Source organism: Ruditapes philippinarum, unplaced genomic scaffold (genome assembly GCF_026571515.1).
Source record: "Ruditapes philippinarum isolate M1 unplaced genomic scaffold, ASM2657151v2 ctg2108_1_1_1_1, whole genome shotgun sequence".
NCBI classification, from domain to species: domain Eukaryota; kingdom Metazoa; phylum Mollusca; class Bivalvia; order Venerida; family Veneridae; genus Ruditapes; species Ruditapes philippinarum.
The window spans coordinates 227,813-243,546 of NW_026863651.1; the positions used below are offsets into that span (position 1 = coordinate 227,813).

Sequence of the window (15,734 nt, forward strand, 5' to 3'; positions counted from 1 at the left end):
AAATACTTAAACTTTGTATATCACATGGTGGTGAGTATTTTGAAAGATTGAGATAATTATTTTGGCATTGTTTGTTAAGCACTTCTGAAAATTGACTTAGTTGCATTCAATTTGAACACACTCGTACAACAAATGTTTTCTTATTAAATCCGTTTGCTACATGCAGTGAGTCCAATTAATACTAAAGGAATTCTTGCACTCACTTAATCTTAGACATAAATGCTTCAAATAATTTGCGTTTGTTTTGTATAGAAATAGTGACAAACAATATTCTGCGTCCACCAGAGCCAATCAAATTTCTTGAAAAAAAGTAATTAAATTTTTTCACAAACAATGAATTGTTAAACAGAGGAAATTGAGAAACTATTGTTAGAAGTATTTGTATTAATTTTAACTATAATTTGCTATTGGGCTGTATAATCGCTTCTGCATTGATCTCACGCGTAAAAGAAAAAAAACGGAAATGGAGAAACATGTCTCTGAGAAGGTAATCATTTTCATTCAAAGCCTTGAATAAATTTGTAAATTTCTCCGTAACTTGCTTTGAATTTCTGACAGGTACTAGCCAGTACAGTTAAATGCACAGTTTTATGAATTTCGATGAAAAGAGATTGTGAATGGTTGATACTCATCATTTTAAAAATATTGCATTCAATTAAAAACAACTTTCAGGAAAATATATTGAAATGAATATAATGAATAAAATCGATGTTTCAAATGTGTTATTATAGTTATGGTCATAAAATGCTAACAGACGCATTATCCGCTAGATGAACCCCGAAGTTGATTGAACTATTCGGAAGTTTGTAAACACTAATTCATTGTCCAGACGTTAACAAATAGCATCGTCATTTGTTTATTAAATACGCATTTCAATTTTACGAAACATAATACATCCATTTAATGACACATTGAATTAAATTCCGGTGATATTTCCTTATGTTCACTAGCTTACTAAACTAATCTGAGTTCGTATGTTATCCTTAAGAATGGTAATTTATTTATTCTAAATTGTACCTAGATGTTGATAAGATCCTTTGTTAAACTATTGAAAGAGATGGGCTTTTGCATCATTTAGTGATTATTCTTGCTTTTATTATCTAGACGTGATGGAAGTCATCCTTTATACGAATTATAAGTTATATTCAAAATACATGTATATATTTTAAAACGAGTTATTTTTTTCGTATTATATGACTCATATAATCTACTTAATTAATAACTCTTTGGTATATTTGTTAAACATGGTATGATTTAGCAAAACATTATCATTTTGGCACGTCAAACATAATTACTTGGCTGATTATTTATGTTCAATGACAATAAAGCGACTCAATAGTTAAAGACTAATTCACTCACTTATACAACTTATGTGAACATGTGAAAAAAATCAGACGACAGTTTAAATATTGTATGACTACAATTTACATATACATACTTTGTTTTGAATTACATTACACTAGTAATGCATAGTTTTAACTTATAATGCGTAGCCACGTTGTACTTAATTTCATAGTTATATACTCATTGTGTTAAACTATTTTTACGCTGGTTCTTATTTGTTTGATAACTCAAGGCACAAAAATAAAATGAGGTCTAAGTCGTTGAATTGCAACATCTAATGTATAAAACATGAAAGATTCCTTGGCTATAAATACATTTAATATATAAATATATATTATAACATAAAACATGTATACATACTTTCATAAGTTTCATTACAAATTTATTTAAATCTTTTTAATAACTTAAATATTGTACTTTCTTTTATTAGCATGGTTTATAATTCTACATTATTTATACATGATTATCGAAATATGTCTTTTATTTTTTAAATTAATGTTTTGTCCGTTTAATACCTATCCTCAAGACATTACATCTACACAATATAAAATGAAATTAGGATCTGTTCAAGCATAGTTCATGTGTACTTAAATGTTAAAGCCCGTAGGTTGTTTATCAACATCGACTTGAACTTTATCATAACAAATCATCTTCAGAAACACATATCCTATTCATTTACAAAAGTGTAGTATAATGTACTGGCGCCAAATCTTTTAGATGTAGCTATTGTAATGGGCTTTTATAGCTAGCTTTATCTTTCCTGTTTTAATGGTAACATTTGCCATGCTATATATTTGTCTCTTTTGACATGAAAAAGAACTTTAAAATTGATAACATTAAAACAATAACACGTATAGGGGCATTGCGACTGATCCGATGCAATTGCAATTTCTTCTTTCACAAGATTTCAGTTTAAAACAAAAAATCCTATTTAGTGAAATTTAAATATTTCTTGATATTAGATCATTGCCATTAGAACGGAAAATAGAGGTCAAATATCAGTTTATGTTTATATTGGTTTCATTGATCAATCAAAGTGCTGAAAGCACTGATGGGGGCGCAATATGTTGCATACAAAAATTCGAGATTTGTATAGCAATCTACTTTAGGTGTTCCAATCTGATATCATTCTTCTTTCAAAGTTGAATAAGTGCCCATTTTGTACACAATATAATAGTATCGCCTCCAAACTCTTGTCAAAATTGAAAATCATGTACCAAGAACATACTAACAAACCCAGGCAAAATGCATAATTGATATCATATATATATCATGAATAAACATTTTAAATTATGACATTGGATTTTGTTGGGAAACTATAGTTGTTTAACCAATTTTCATGTAAAGTACTTCCTTATGTGAGTGTATAACACATAAATCAGTGTACTTACTATATTTATTCCAAGAAATGATTATGCAGATAGAAAATAAACAGAAAATTTAACTGTCTTTAAAATATTTCTAAAATAAAACCAGGACTGTAAGAACAAACTTGTTTTTTGTAGAAACCTTTCAAGCACAATAGATAATACATGTGAGAATGTAAACTGGAATGGATACATATAATCAAGTTGGCATTGAAAACAAGAGCCACTATCTAGCCTGGGCCATGCTCGGCTTTTTCTTATATTGGAAGTCAAACACATCAGTAGGAGAATATTGTAATATCTATTAGAGTACTCCTAGAAAACATAATATAAATGTATAAAGTAAATTTCAAATTTGAATAGTAAAGGTCATAGTTGAATGATAATTGTTCTTTTGTCCAAGAATGAATCAAATCATAGACAAAAACAAAGTTATGACAATGTGATCGAATTTCAATTGTTTAACCTTGGAGGTAATGGTCATTTAAATGTCAAAGTTATATCAGAAAAATTCAACATGTTGGTTTTGTGTTTGTTTGTCCAAGCATGAATCAAATCTGTAAATAATAACAAAGTAATAACAATTCCAGCTAACTCCAGATATTTTATATCAAACAAGCAATTATCATAGTATTGCAAGCAATCCATAAGTCCCCTACCGGTTAGAACCCCAGCAACTTTCTGTGGGATTTTAAAGTAAATCCTATAATGAATGAAGAAGTTGGAGTGAAAAATACCAATTTCTCGAAAAAAATCTAAGTTCAAGGGGGACATAATTCTGGAAATAGTCTTGCTAGAGTATTTAACCTTCTCAAAAATGTTGAGTGAGAATAAGAAACATATATATGAAGTTTGAAGTAGATACATTAGGAAATAAAGAAGTTATTTAAAAAAGACAACATTTTTTTTCATAAAAATTCTAAGTTCAAGGGAGGTAATACTGATAATTTTTGTGCTAGAGTTGTAAACCTTGTCACATATGATGTGGTTGATGACCAGAAACTTATATTTAAAGTTTGAAGTAATCACCTTAAGAAATAAAGAACTTATAGTGAAAAAGCTGAAAAATTTAAATCAGAAATCTTGAAATTCAGGCTATTTGTTGCCATAGCAACCAGAATTTTCAACATAGGAAGAAAAAAAAAGACGTGCATAATCTCCATACTGCCATCTATCCATATATCAAGTTTCATAAAAAAATTTTTTAGTACTTTTTGCGTTATTGCTGGATCCAGTTTATGTGTTCAATTTGCCATATTTTCAGGCTATTTGTTGCCATAGCAACCAGAATTTTCCACATAGGAAGAAAAAAAAGACGTGCATAATCTCCATACTGCCATCTATCCATATATCAAGTTTCATAAAAATATTTTCAGTACTTTTTGCGTTATCGCGGGATCCAGTTTATGTGTTCAATGTGCCATATTTTCAGGCTATTTGTTGCCATAGCAACCAGAATTTTCAACATAGGAAAAAAAAAAAAGACGTGCATAATCTCCATACTGCCATCTATCCATATATCAAGTTTCATTAAAATATTTTCAGTACATTTTGCGTTATCGCGGGATCCAGTTTTGTGGACGAACGGACTGACAGACAGACAGACAGACGGACAGACAGACGGACGGAGGGTAAACCTAAAGTCCCCTCCGGTTAAACCGGTAGGGGACTAATAAAGGTCAAGGTCAATATGAACTTGAAGGGCTTTTGTCAAAAAACATGTCTCCCAAAACTGTGTATGGTTTCTGATCACTCTTTTGAATTTTGGCAGTTTTTACATGTGATAGATTTTCTTTTTTTAACTCTGGGGCCATTTTGTGCAGAGAAACAGAACATTGCCATTGTCGGATACCCACGATTGATAAACATGTCACATAACATGCAATCAATGATGAATGTTAATGGTTCGGCCGTGGGTATCTGACGATGAGAACATGCCAACAATGTGCACAACTAAGGATGGCACTGTACACTCCTGTTTAGTCCTGTTTGAAATCTAACCAGCAGTTTGAACATTACTTTTGTACTTTTATATAAGTTAAAGATAGAAAACATTATCAATTTTAATCCTATACTTATTATAGGTATTTATTGGATTCATTATTCAAAATTAAATGAAAGAGCATGGAACAAAATATTTTCAAGATCTAGTAAAATCTAAATGTTTTTAAAATCTAGTAGAATCAAAAACTTTACAATAAATATACTATAAAGTACATTATAACAATACATGTATTTTGGATAATACACTCTCAGCTGAAAATACTTTAAAAGGGTATGGTATTATAAATGTTTGTAAATATTGTAAGTTATCTAATCAATAAGTCTATTCTTAATAAAAGAAACTTGCACCTTGATATTTTCTGTACAAACTAGAACTGCCATTGTCATGGCGTGAATACCCCCACATACCAATTTGTCAGAATCACACCAGTAGTCATTTACAGCTCAGACAACCTCCCAGCCAAATCTGAGGGAAGTAAGCCAGTGCATTGCTAAGTTATGTATTCTACATGTTTTAGTGGAAAAGATCAAAGTGAACTTTACCTTTGACCTACTGACCTCAAAACTGAAACTGCCATTGAAATGACTTCAATAACACCCCCCCAATTTCATGCAGCCTTGCCTGGAGGTGTTTTATGATGAATATATAAGACCATTTGAGCAGACAAGCTAATTGTAATAAAAGCCCCTGTGACCTTGACCTTTGCCCCAGTGACCTCAAAATCAATAGAGGGTATTCCACTAATCTTGACTAACCTCCATGCCAAAATATGAAGACTACGGGTCAAAGGATTCTTAGGTAATTGGGAGGACAAGCTTTAATTAGCCAAGGCCCCTGTGACCATGACCTTAGACCTGGTGACCTGAAAATAAATAGGGGTCATCTACTAATCATGACTAACCTCCATGCCAAAAATGAAGACTGTGGGTCGAAGGATTCTTAAGTTATTGGGCAGAAAAGCTTTCTTTAGTCAAGACCCTGTGACCTTGACCTTTGACTTGGTGTTCTCAAAATTAAAAGAGGTCATCTACTAATCATGACTTACCTCCATGCCAAATATGAAGACTGTGGGTCAAAGGAATCTTAAGTTATTGGACGGACAAGAAAAAACTGACAAACTCCCCGACGGCCAGACAAGCTGATTCCAGTATACCCCCCTTACAACTTTGTTGTGCGGGGGTATAACAGATTTCAAACATTGATAAGTTAGCTCATCTTCTTGGTGATGAACTGGCGCCTCTATATACAAATGTGGTTCTGTTCATACATAGGTTATCTCATGTTCTTTGTGATAAACTCTCACCTTGAAGTTGATAGAGTTTCTGTTCATACATATTTCAAAAATAGATAAGTGATCTTATTTTCCTGGTGAAAAACTGTTCGCTCATTAAAGTTCTATACATATTATGATATTTCAAATATTGGAAAGTTATCTCATGTTTCTTGGTGAAAGACTGGTGACTAGTTTTCTCCTCAATGTCATTTCTTTTTTCTAATTAGATTAAGTCAAGTTACTATATTCATGAGGCTTTCAACATCACATCATCCAACATTGCAAAGGGCAAGCAGTCTCCTGGTATTCCAATTTCTTTTAAGTTTTGAAAAACCCAAATATTTCAATTTCTCTAGTAGTGTTTCCGACATGAATACACATCTACATGCATCTGTCCTTATCACTCCTGCTATTACTGTTCTATTCATACAAACGCCACTGTTTCCTGAAATATTTGTTTAGAAAAAGTTAATTGCAAAAATAAAAATGCCATTATTTTTGTTGTTTTGTTCGGGGAGGGGGGGGGAGAGCAATTTAAAGCACAATTTCCAGCTTTACTGGTTGAGGAAGACCTTGGTGCACCTATGTGTATGATTTCAGGCCCTGGGTACCATCAATGTTCCATAAATAAGCTGGATAGCTTTCCTCACATGAAATAATCCATAAACCCTTGCAGAGCTCGAACCTACAGCAGTGAAAGGCTTAATAGGTTCAAAGTCAACCAATCCACCACAGACACCCAAGTATTTCATCTATTTGCTAAACAGCAATTTTTTTCAAAATTATTTAAATTTATAAATGTGAGTGATTCTGATAACCTATAGATTAGCTAAGTGTAGATAAGATAATCATATATGTCAGATATGTCAGAGTGCTTACTGTGAATATTCAATATTTTAATGTGAATTCTCCTGAGGTGAAAAGGAAAAAAAGCTGAATTCCTAAATACATGTTACATGTCACAATTGTTCTTGCTATTATTTTTGTTCCTAATTTCTAGTATAAGATGATATTTAAATACACTGTAATTCCTTTTTATAAATTTGGATTTTATCCAGTGACAGAAGCTCACTGACTTAAATAAACTGTCCTGTGTCAGCCTTTTAAAACAAGTCAAGAAAAAAAGCTATTAGAATATAATAATTAAGAAATATCAATAACAACCACTTCTAAATAATCATGTACCGCTTCCTTAAATGCCATGCTACTGAAAGAAACATTTTACCATTTATTCACTGCAAGGTTTGTCAGATTGACAGTCTCACATTTTTAGCCTTTATCTCTCTTGATTTCATTCTCATTGACCCTAAAGCATCCTTAAACTCGATATCCTGCCGTTCACATTCACAAATCTGACATGTAGGCCAACCATCTGAAACAGAAAGTTGGAAAGATAAAATATAATTATTATTAGATATACATATAGTATCCCAATAATTATGTTAGTTGATATCAAATCAATAATTTAAGCAGTGTTCGAAATTAGCAGTAGTCCGAGGGCCTGACTACTAAATTTCTCCTCGGGCTACCAACTTTTCACAGTAACAAGCCGACCAGGCTACTGTATTTTCAGAGGCAATATAAACAACTGTTTTGAACAAATGAATCGTGCCAGTGAAATGTCTTTTGGTCTAGTGAATATTCCACTCTGGTAGTCCGACCAGACTAGTCGATTCAAATCCTAATTTCTTACACTGTTTAAGAAACAATTTTGTTCAAAATTGTCCAAGCACAAAGATTTATAGTATACTATAGTAGTTATAGTGTATATTACAGTATGTACTAAATGTCTTTACAATCTACTATACTGTCCTGAAATTTTAAGAAAACAACTATCTTTAAAATCCATTGTCTCAGAAGTTGCAAACCAAGTAAATGAAATTGTTCTGGTTTGTATTATTCTGCACAACTTCTCATCACAAAAGCTTCAAGGACATTAATGAGTGAATCAGGTCCTATCCTAAAAGATTGTTGCGTACAAGTTTGAAGACAATCCATTCAAAAAATAACAAAGTCATAGCCACTAATAGCAAAAATCAAGAAAATTTAAATATTTTACCTTGAATGTTTATATGGAGGTCAAGTTTAGTCTGGTCTATTTGAAGGGTTGTTGTGGCCAAGTATGAAGACAATACACCAAGATCTGAAAAGTTATGAAAAAGGTTAGTTTGTTGACAGCAACGGGAAAGCCGTCATGACCCTAAAATGCAAACTGAAATTTCTAGCCTATACACACTGTTGAGGATAGCCGTTCAGCATTTTTCAATAATAAATAAAATCAATGCAATGATAAAATCAGTAACTTGCAAGTCTTCTAACATTTTTTACAAAGAATGAACATATATATTTTTTCCTAATAATTCTATGATGACGTTCAGCCTTTTATATTATATAACAAGATATCGGAAAGATATATCAGAAATGAATTGGCCCGTGGACTTTAATGTCAATCATAGAGCTCTTATGCAAAATGTAATGGTAAAGCAAACATCCAGCATGAAATTTTCAAGTAGCTAAAAGTGAAATAAAATTATTAAAAATACTTTGTCATATAAATTCAACTACTGTTGGAATTGACCCACATGTTTGATTACAAATGTATTACATCTATATTGTCCATAGAAATAATAAATTAATTTTCAGTCTCTTTCTCTTTGCCCTTTCACACAGATTTAAATTATTCAACTCCATGATTTTCAGAAGGAAAACAAATCTTCTGATCATCAAACACTAAAAATTACTATACCAACTGTAAATTGCAGTCTGTGCGAAAGACTGTCGGTCCTCGGACCTCGCCAACTAAAAATCAGTAGGGCCGAGATAAATTTCGATACAGTCAGTTGTCATGTCCAAATAAAATTTCAGCCAGTTTGAAACAATTTTTGGCCTTCTAAAATATGCAAAGCTTCCAAGATCAATCTATTTTTTAATTTTTGCTTGTATTCACAGACCAAGATAACCAAAATCACCGCAGGATACGACCAGTTTTTGCTAAGTAATGTCAGCCACCATCTTGTCTTTGATAATTTCCTTACCAAAAACATATTTTTCTCCAATCTTCAAAATTAAACCTTTGAAAGATGTATTGTTTTTCTTGTGAATTATGCTAATGTTTTATTAATTATGTTTCTGTATATTTTTTTCATAGTATCTTATAGTTGAGTCTGACAATTCATATATGCTAAATATTTTTTCTTTATAATTATGGCAATATCCTCCCCCATCCCTACAAAAAAAACCTTTCAGAGTCCGGGCCGGTAAAAAATCATCAGGGCCGGAAAATAAATCTAAGGATTCAAGTCCTTGCGGCAGGAATTTTTTTTTTGACTTTCGCATTGACTGAAATTGTATATGATATTCAATAAATCTTCTTTTAGAAAAACAAGTTTGCATATTATTGTTTTAGGCAACTCATTTTTAAAATTGCTGTACAGCTAGCCTCAAACAGTGAATATATGCTAGTCGTATGCGACTCGCATACAGCCAGCACTTTTGTCAAACAATACTGGTTCATACTGCTAGCCACTGCCATGATTAATTATTCCTTCCTCTACCAATTCATAAACTTCCATCAACAAAATTTTTGAATACTATTAGTATAATAATCATATAGATGTTAAAAAATAAAAGTAATGATGACTTAATATGATGTATATAAATTCCACTGCTAAAGACAAGTTGTTTTTATTGATAGTTTTATATCAACAAAGGTAATGAGGTCAGTTTCATCAGTGTATGATGACTTTTAAATTTTTGTTTAAAGTAAAAATTGATAGTCATCAAAATTGTTCTAAATATTACCATACTGTTATACAGAGTTACAGATAATTTTTTGACACTGGGGGTAATTACTTACCCCCACTTTCCAGAATGTGGGGGTAAATTTAAATAGATCAAAAATCTATCGAGTAAAATTTTGTGTGAAAAAAAATGTCAATTTGATTAGCCCTTGAAGCAACCATGCACTACATGTGTATTTAATAAATCTTGCAATTATCAGAAAAAATAGAACAATTGTTTTTATCAAGCACCTAAGCAATAAAGACGTAATTTGACTGGTTTACAGAGAAAAATAGTTGAAAGTGTCTTGACGGGTATTAATTGGAAATAGATACACAGTCAACTGTTAATGGAAGCGGTCAATCAGCTGTTTCGAAAATGAAAGTACACACCGAAAATGCTTCAAATTTACAGAGTGCGTAAATGAACGCAACAAATTGGTAACGTTGTATGTTTTTAGTTGATTTTAAAGCGTAAAATACGCCGATACTCACATTATCTGGAATCTGTTATATTTAATAATATAATCAGTAATCTTATTATTATTGACCTGTGGTTTTGAATTTTAATACAACTACTTTTTTCATATAAATGTCTATAAATTTACAAATAAAAAATCTATAAAATTATGGACTGACCATAAATATGAAATCCTACATCTGATGAAGGCAAAACTGTGGAAATCAGATCTACATGTATGAAATAAGTATATCTGAACTTAAGTCATATTGTATTTAACAATTATAATTATTGCCAGTCCTTTAAAATTTTGGGACCTCTAGGATAGGATTTTATTCATAACAGGGTTGGGGCAGTACCTCCAGTCGCTTGCAAAAATCATGATCACAAAAATTGAAAACTATCATTTTTCACCAATTATAGAACATTTTACCTGTATACCATGACAAGTTTTGGGCCTATTTTGTTTAGCTTAGATAGCTAATACAGTAAATTGAGTTATAGAGATGTGTTAAAAAGTAGTCAAAATGTAATAATAATTTAAGAAAATATCTTTCCATGTTTCTGAATAAGTCCAGATATTAATTATGTGGTTTCAACAATAAAGAGTGATAAAACAAACCAATATGTTAATAAATTGAAAAGTGGACCGAGTTGAAAAAAGGCCGAGCTGACTCGGGGCCGAGTACGTTTTAGGGCGAGTTTGTAATGCACTTAAATTTGCAGTCTATCAAGCGAAATATATCAATAGCTTTACCAGATTGTGAAGAAAACTTGATTATACATACGGAATAGATTGCAACCAAAATATCAACGTAATAGCTGGGACTTCGTAATTGATAGCAAATCTTCTCAGCCTTTTCTCGGAATAACTGACCAAGATGGCGATTTCGGGAAAATGACGTCAGAGGGAATATAGTTCGTATTCATACGCATACAAATTTTTACTCTGTCATTCACACTTTTTAACCATTTTAAGCTTGAAAGTTATCTAATATGAAAATCGTATTCCATTTTTCCTGAATTATTGTGTTCTATGATAGTTAGTTAATTTTATGACTTGATAAAATTGGCACCAAATGTATGCAAGTACTTTGGCTCTCGTGCATCGGGAACCAGAAGGTAGAACAAATTAACTGGTTCTCATTAAATTTTTATCGACTGCTAGCGTAGTAATATTCAAATCGCGTAAAGCAATGGTTATATGTAATTTTGTGGTAAGAGGATTTAAAATTTAGTAATAAAATGACCAGTCAATTTCAAAATAGATACGGTATATAATGATGATCTGAATATTATGGCAAAATATTGGAACTATTTTTGCTCAGCGCAGCTAGATAGCCTAAACGCGTTCAAAGGGTAGTAAGCTGAATTTATCGTAATTACATTGGGGGCTTGCGCCCCCAAAAAAAGAACACGATTCCTAAGAAAGAACAGACCGACCCCAGTCGAAGCATAAATGTTATTCAATTGCATTGCTTCAATAATCATTCGAGGTGTTTTAAAGATACATAATTATGGTTCTATATAAGCATAAATAGAAACATTCTTTCTTTAAAAAAGTTTTTGTTATTGAACGTATGTACGAAAATATTTAAAATTATATAATTTAGTCTACATTTCTTATCTCATTGTGTTTTATAAATTTCAAGTCACATTGACAATGCTAAATGGAAATTTTCCAGCTTTATTGTAAGATGAAGACCTATGGTGTTTTTTCATGCATTTTCAAATTACAGGCACTTTCGTAACATAAAATAGACCTTCCGTAAGATAACTGGAAAGTTTCCTCGCTGAAAGAACAAAAGTCATTTAAACCCGCATTGGTGAGAGGCAAATGATTTGAAGTCTGTGACCTTAACAACTCGGCAAACCCTTGTGTTGTTTTAAAGAAAAAGAGTTTGTTATGTTGATTAATGTGACCGGTTAAATCTGGAACAAACTAATGTGCTTTTAAATTGTCAAACATTCATAAAAAAAACTTATTTCATAAATAAGATATCTTACCATATTTATTATATCATCACATAAACCATTGTTCCGGAGTGTAATAAAATATTAATAAATAAATAAGATATAACCCTAGTGTAATAACTATGCATATGAGTCGACTTATAACTTTATTTAGAAATTAGTCAACAAAATAAACAAACATTGCGGCCAGACGGTAATGGTACAGACTACTGTTCCTGTTCACTCGTAACATCAATAACGATCGTCTTATGACAGTACATATCTATATAACAACAGCATTATTACTGACACTTCATGGCATATCATCAGTAACAAAAAAACACTTAATTTACTAAAGTAAAGTTCAAAGGATTTCAGGCCAAATACTAGTATCATTTTAAAGTTGTTGAACATCCAATCAGGGATATGTTAACTGTATATGATATATAGTATATGTATTTTATGTTCACGTCTGCAATATGATAAATCGATAATCAAACTCCCCGGAAAATCCAGCTTAACTAGTCATTAGTTGTTGTTTTTTTAATTTTTTCGTAGGGGTCGGCGCCGAAAAAAGTTAGAATTTTTAGCAGCATTTCTGAAACGAAAACAAGTGTTTTGGGTCCAAATAGGACATTTGTTTCACTATTTGAGGCCTCAAAGGGGATGGTGAAAAGGCGTGAAAATACGTCTATATGATGTAAAGTGTTAAGATATTATTTTGGCTACCTTGCATTTTCTTAGAAGTATAAAAAAAGAATTTGAAAAGTTTTTTTGTTGTTGTCGTTTTGTTTTTTGTTTTTTGTTTTTTTTTTCAAAATAAAAATGTGCTTAGAAAATGTCTTATTGTTATTTGTTTGTATAATGTAATTGAAATGTAATTGAAACCCTTTGCACTGAACTCATTAGTGTTACAAATAACAATGTCTGTTTGAAAAGATAAAATCAAGTCACTTAAGCTAGACACATTGTCCGTACTTTATGAATGATAATTCCATTACCAGAATCTCAATATTGATTTCTTCCTTAAAAGTTGCTAGGGAACATTTCAAATTAAAAACTTCTTGTAGGTCTCTGTCTGAAAATGTTTGACACCAGCAAGATAACGGAAATATGTTTGTACATCAATATGCTGCTAATAGTTTTACTCTATTTTAAATACAATTATGTCAAACTTTACAATGTAAACAAATTTCATCTGTGAACTTTCTGGTCAAAAAGGTTCTTGGTTTTGATCATTGCGTTCGTGACAACCGTTTAATTTGGAATTAATTAATCAATGCATAAACGTATTTAATATCACGTTTAAGTTAATTTGGTAACTCATTTAGGCTAAAACCAAAATGGCATTGAAGTTAAAAAAACACCCTTCCTCAAAAATGCTTATTTCTTTTTATCAAACACGAACAGTGAGTTAATTTGACAAGTTCATGATAAATATTAAATTGCCGAAAACACGCTGACAATATTGATACAAACTATATATAAAGTATTACTTTATTTGAAATAAGCGATACATCATTACTTTAAGTTTTTACCTAAAGGAATAAAACTGCTCTTTACTGAACAGAAATAAATATAATCAATAGGACTGATATCGCTTTGTTTACGTTACTGACGTCTTTAAGCAGTTATTACGATCTAATAGTAACATTACATTGTCCTATTGCTAAACTTACATGTAAAAACAATTTAAACTCTGAAGTTGTTTTATATGTATATTGAATATAATTTCCGGTTTCATTGATGGTTGTGTCGGCGTAAAATATTAAAAGAAAAAAAAGCCGTCATAAATGTTTCCAAACATAGTTAATATATTATTGACCTTTCGATTCATTCTAAACCATAAAGCAATACCATATAAAAAAACTTCTCCATTACATTAAATACACTAAAACTAATACGTACTGCGGGTACTCATCTAAGAAACAATACCGTGCAAAATGGCTAAAAGTATCATCAGTTTGACATAACAGAACAGTCTTTTAAAAGCTTAAAATAGACATGGTCGGCGAAATTAATAGTTTTACAATCTTATTGTATAAGGCATGTGAAAACATCTAATGTTTATTTGGTTTTTAACTTTATACTTTATATTTTTGACACTGAAATTGTATTTTTATTACTTTCATGTTGCTTAGATAAGCAAGGGGTTTTCTATTTTGGAATGTTTTTGTTTTTCTTCAAGGGTCGCAATAATATTATTCAAAAAGATACCAAAATTGTATCACAAATGTGCATGTCATTCCATGTTTATATGACTTTATATCCCAATGTTTAATATACTCTCTCTCTCTTTGTTGTCATTTTTTAAAACAAAGGTCTAAGAACATCAAGTATTTCATTTCACTAAAATGCAATGTGTCGCACTGGCGCCAAATGTTTTGGATACAACAATTTTATTGACATTATCACTAGCTTTGCTTTTAGAATTTCAATAGTCAAATCATGGGTTTATGTTCTTACATTGTATCTCAGTGCATTTATTCGACTCTACATTTGCTAGACATTACATTTATGTAAAAAAACAAAACAAACTAAACAAAAAAACGAAGACCAAAATCTACGTTTGTTTAATATCTCAGAAAAAATAGCCTTTGATCATTATTTAAATGAACTTTGTATGAATTATATCTGTTATGTAGAATGGCTAAAAAGTAAACACTGGTTTTCATGAGATAATTCTTAAAATAGTCCACAGCAAACTTGTATCCAATTTGTACTGTTATCCTAACTTCACACATAAGTACAGTTATGTAATATGACACATTAGTATTGTAATGATAATTTCACACAAAAGTACTGTTAAAGATATTTCACACAAATGTACTGTTGTAATAATTTCACACATCAGTACAACTATGATAGTTGCACACTTTAGTACAAATTAGTACTTTAACAGTTATGATAAGTAGACACATTAGCACTAATAATGATAATTTCACACATAAGAACAGTTACGATACTTTGACAATTAGAACTGTTATAATATATTAGTACTGTAATGATAGTTGTACACATTAGTTCGATATTTACCATTTTTCAAACAATTGTCTAGTGTATAAAAAATTACAAAAGTAAAGCAAAATTAATTCAAAAAAAATATCCTTCCGAAGGCATTGTAGATAAAAAGAGTGACACAGACTTTTAATATTAGCCAATTGTTATATTTTATCCTCTTTACTATTGGCAAATGGGCATTTTAATAGTCGATTTTTTTTAATAAACATGAATAGCCAAAGAAAGTTCACTAAACAACGAATAATATAAGATAATGTCACTTTAACAGAATAAAAAACAACACGTAAATCCATGAACTTGAAAACGTGATTCGTCCATTGAAATCGTGAATTCGTGAGGTTGAAACCGACCGTGAATTCACAGAGTTGAAATCATGAATTCATGAAGTTGAAATTGTGAATTCGTGAAGTTGAAATCGTGAATTCATGAAGCCGGAATCATGAACTCGTGAAAAGTGTATGTTTAAAACGTGAATTCACGACCTTAAAATTGTGTGTTCACGAATATGAAATCGGGAATTCATGAAGTTGAT

At 31.0% G+C, this 15,734-nt stretch overlaps 1 long non-coding RNA gene across 1 annotated transcript; it reads right to left on the bottom strand.

The window, feature by feature from the left end:
- Positions 1-7,227: 7,227 nt before the first annotated feature.
- LOC132722831 (uncharacterized) lies at positions 7,228-11,403 on the bottom strand. The gene is made up of 3 exons (XR_009624666.1): positions 11,017-11,403; positions 8,049-8,132; positions 7,228-7,361 (listed from the first exon to the last, which is right to left on the bottom strand). It is a non-coding gene; the product is annotated as an uncharacterized LOC132722831 (long non-coding RNA).
- Positions 11,404-15,734: the final 4,331 nt, after the last annotated feature.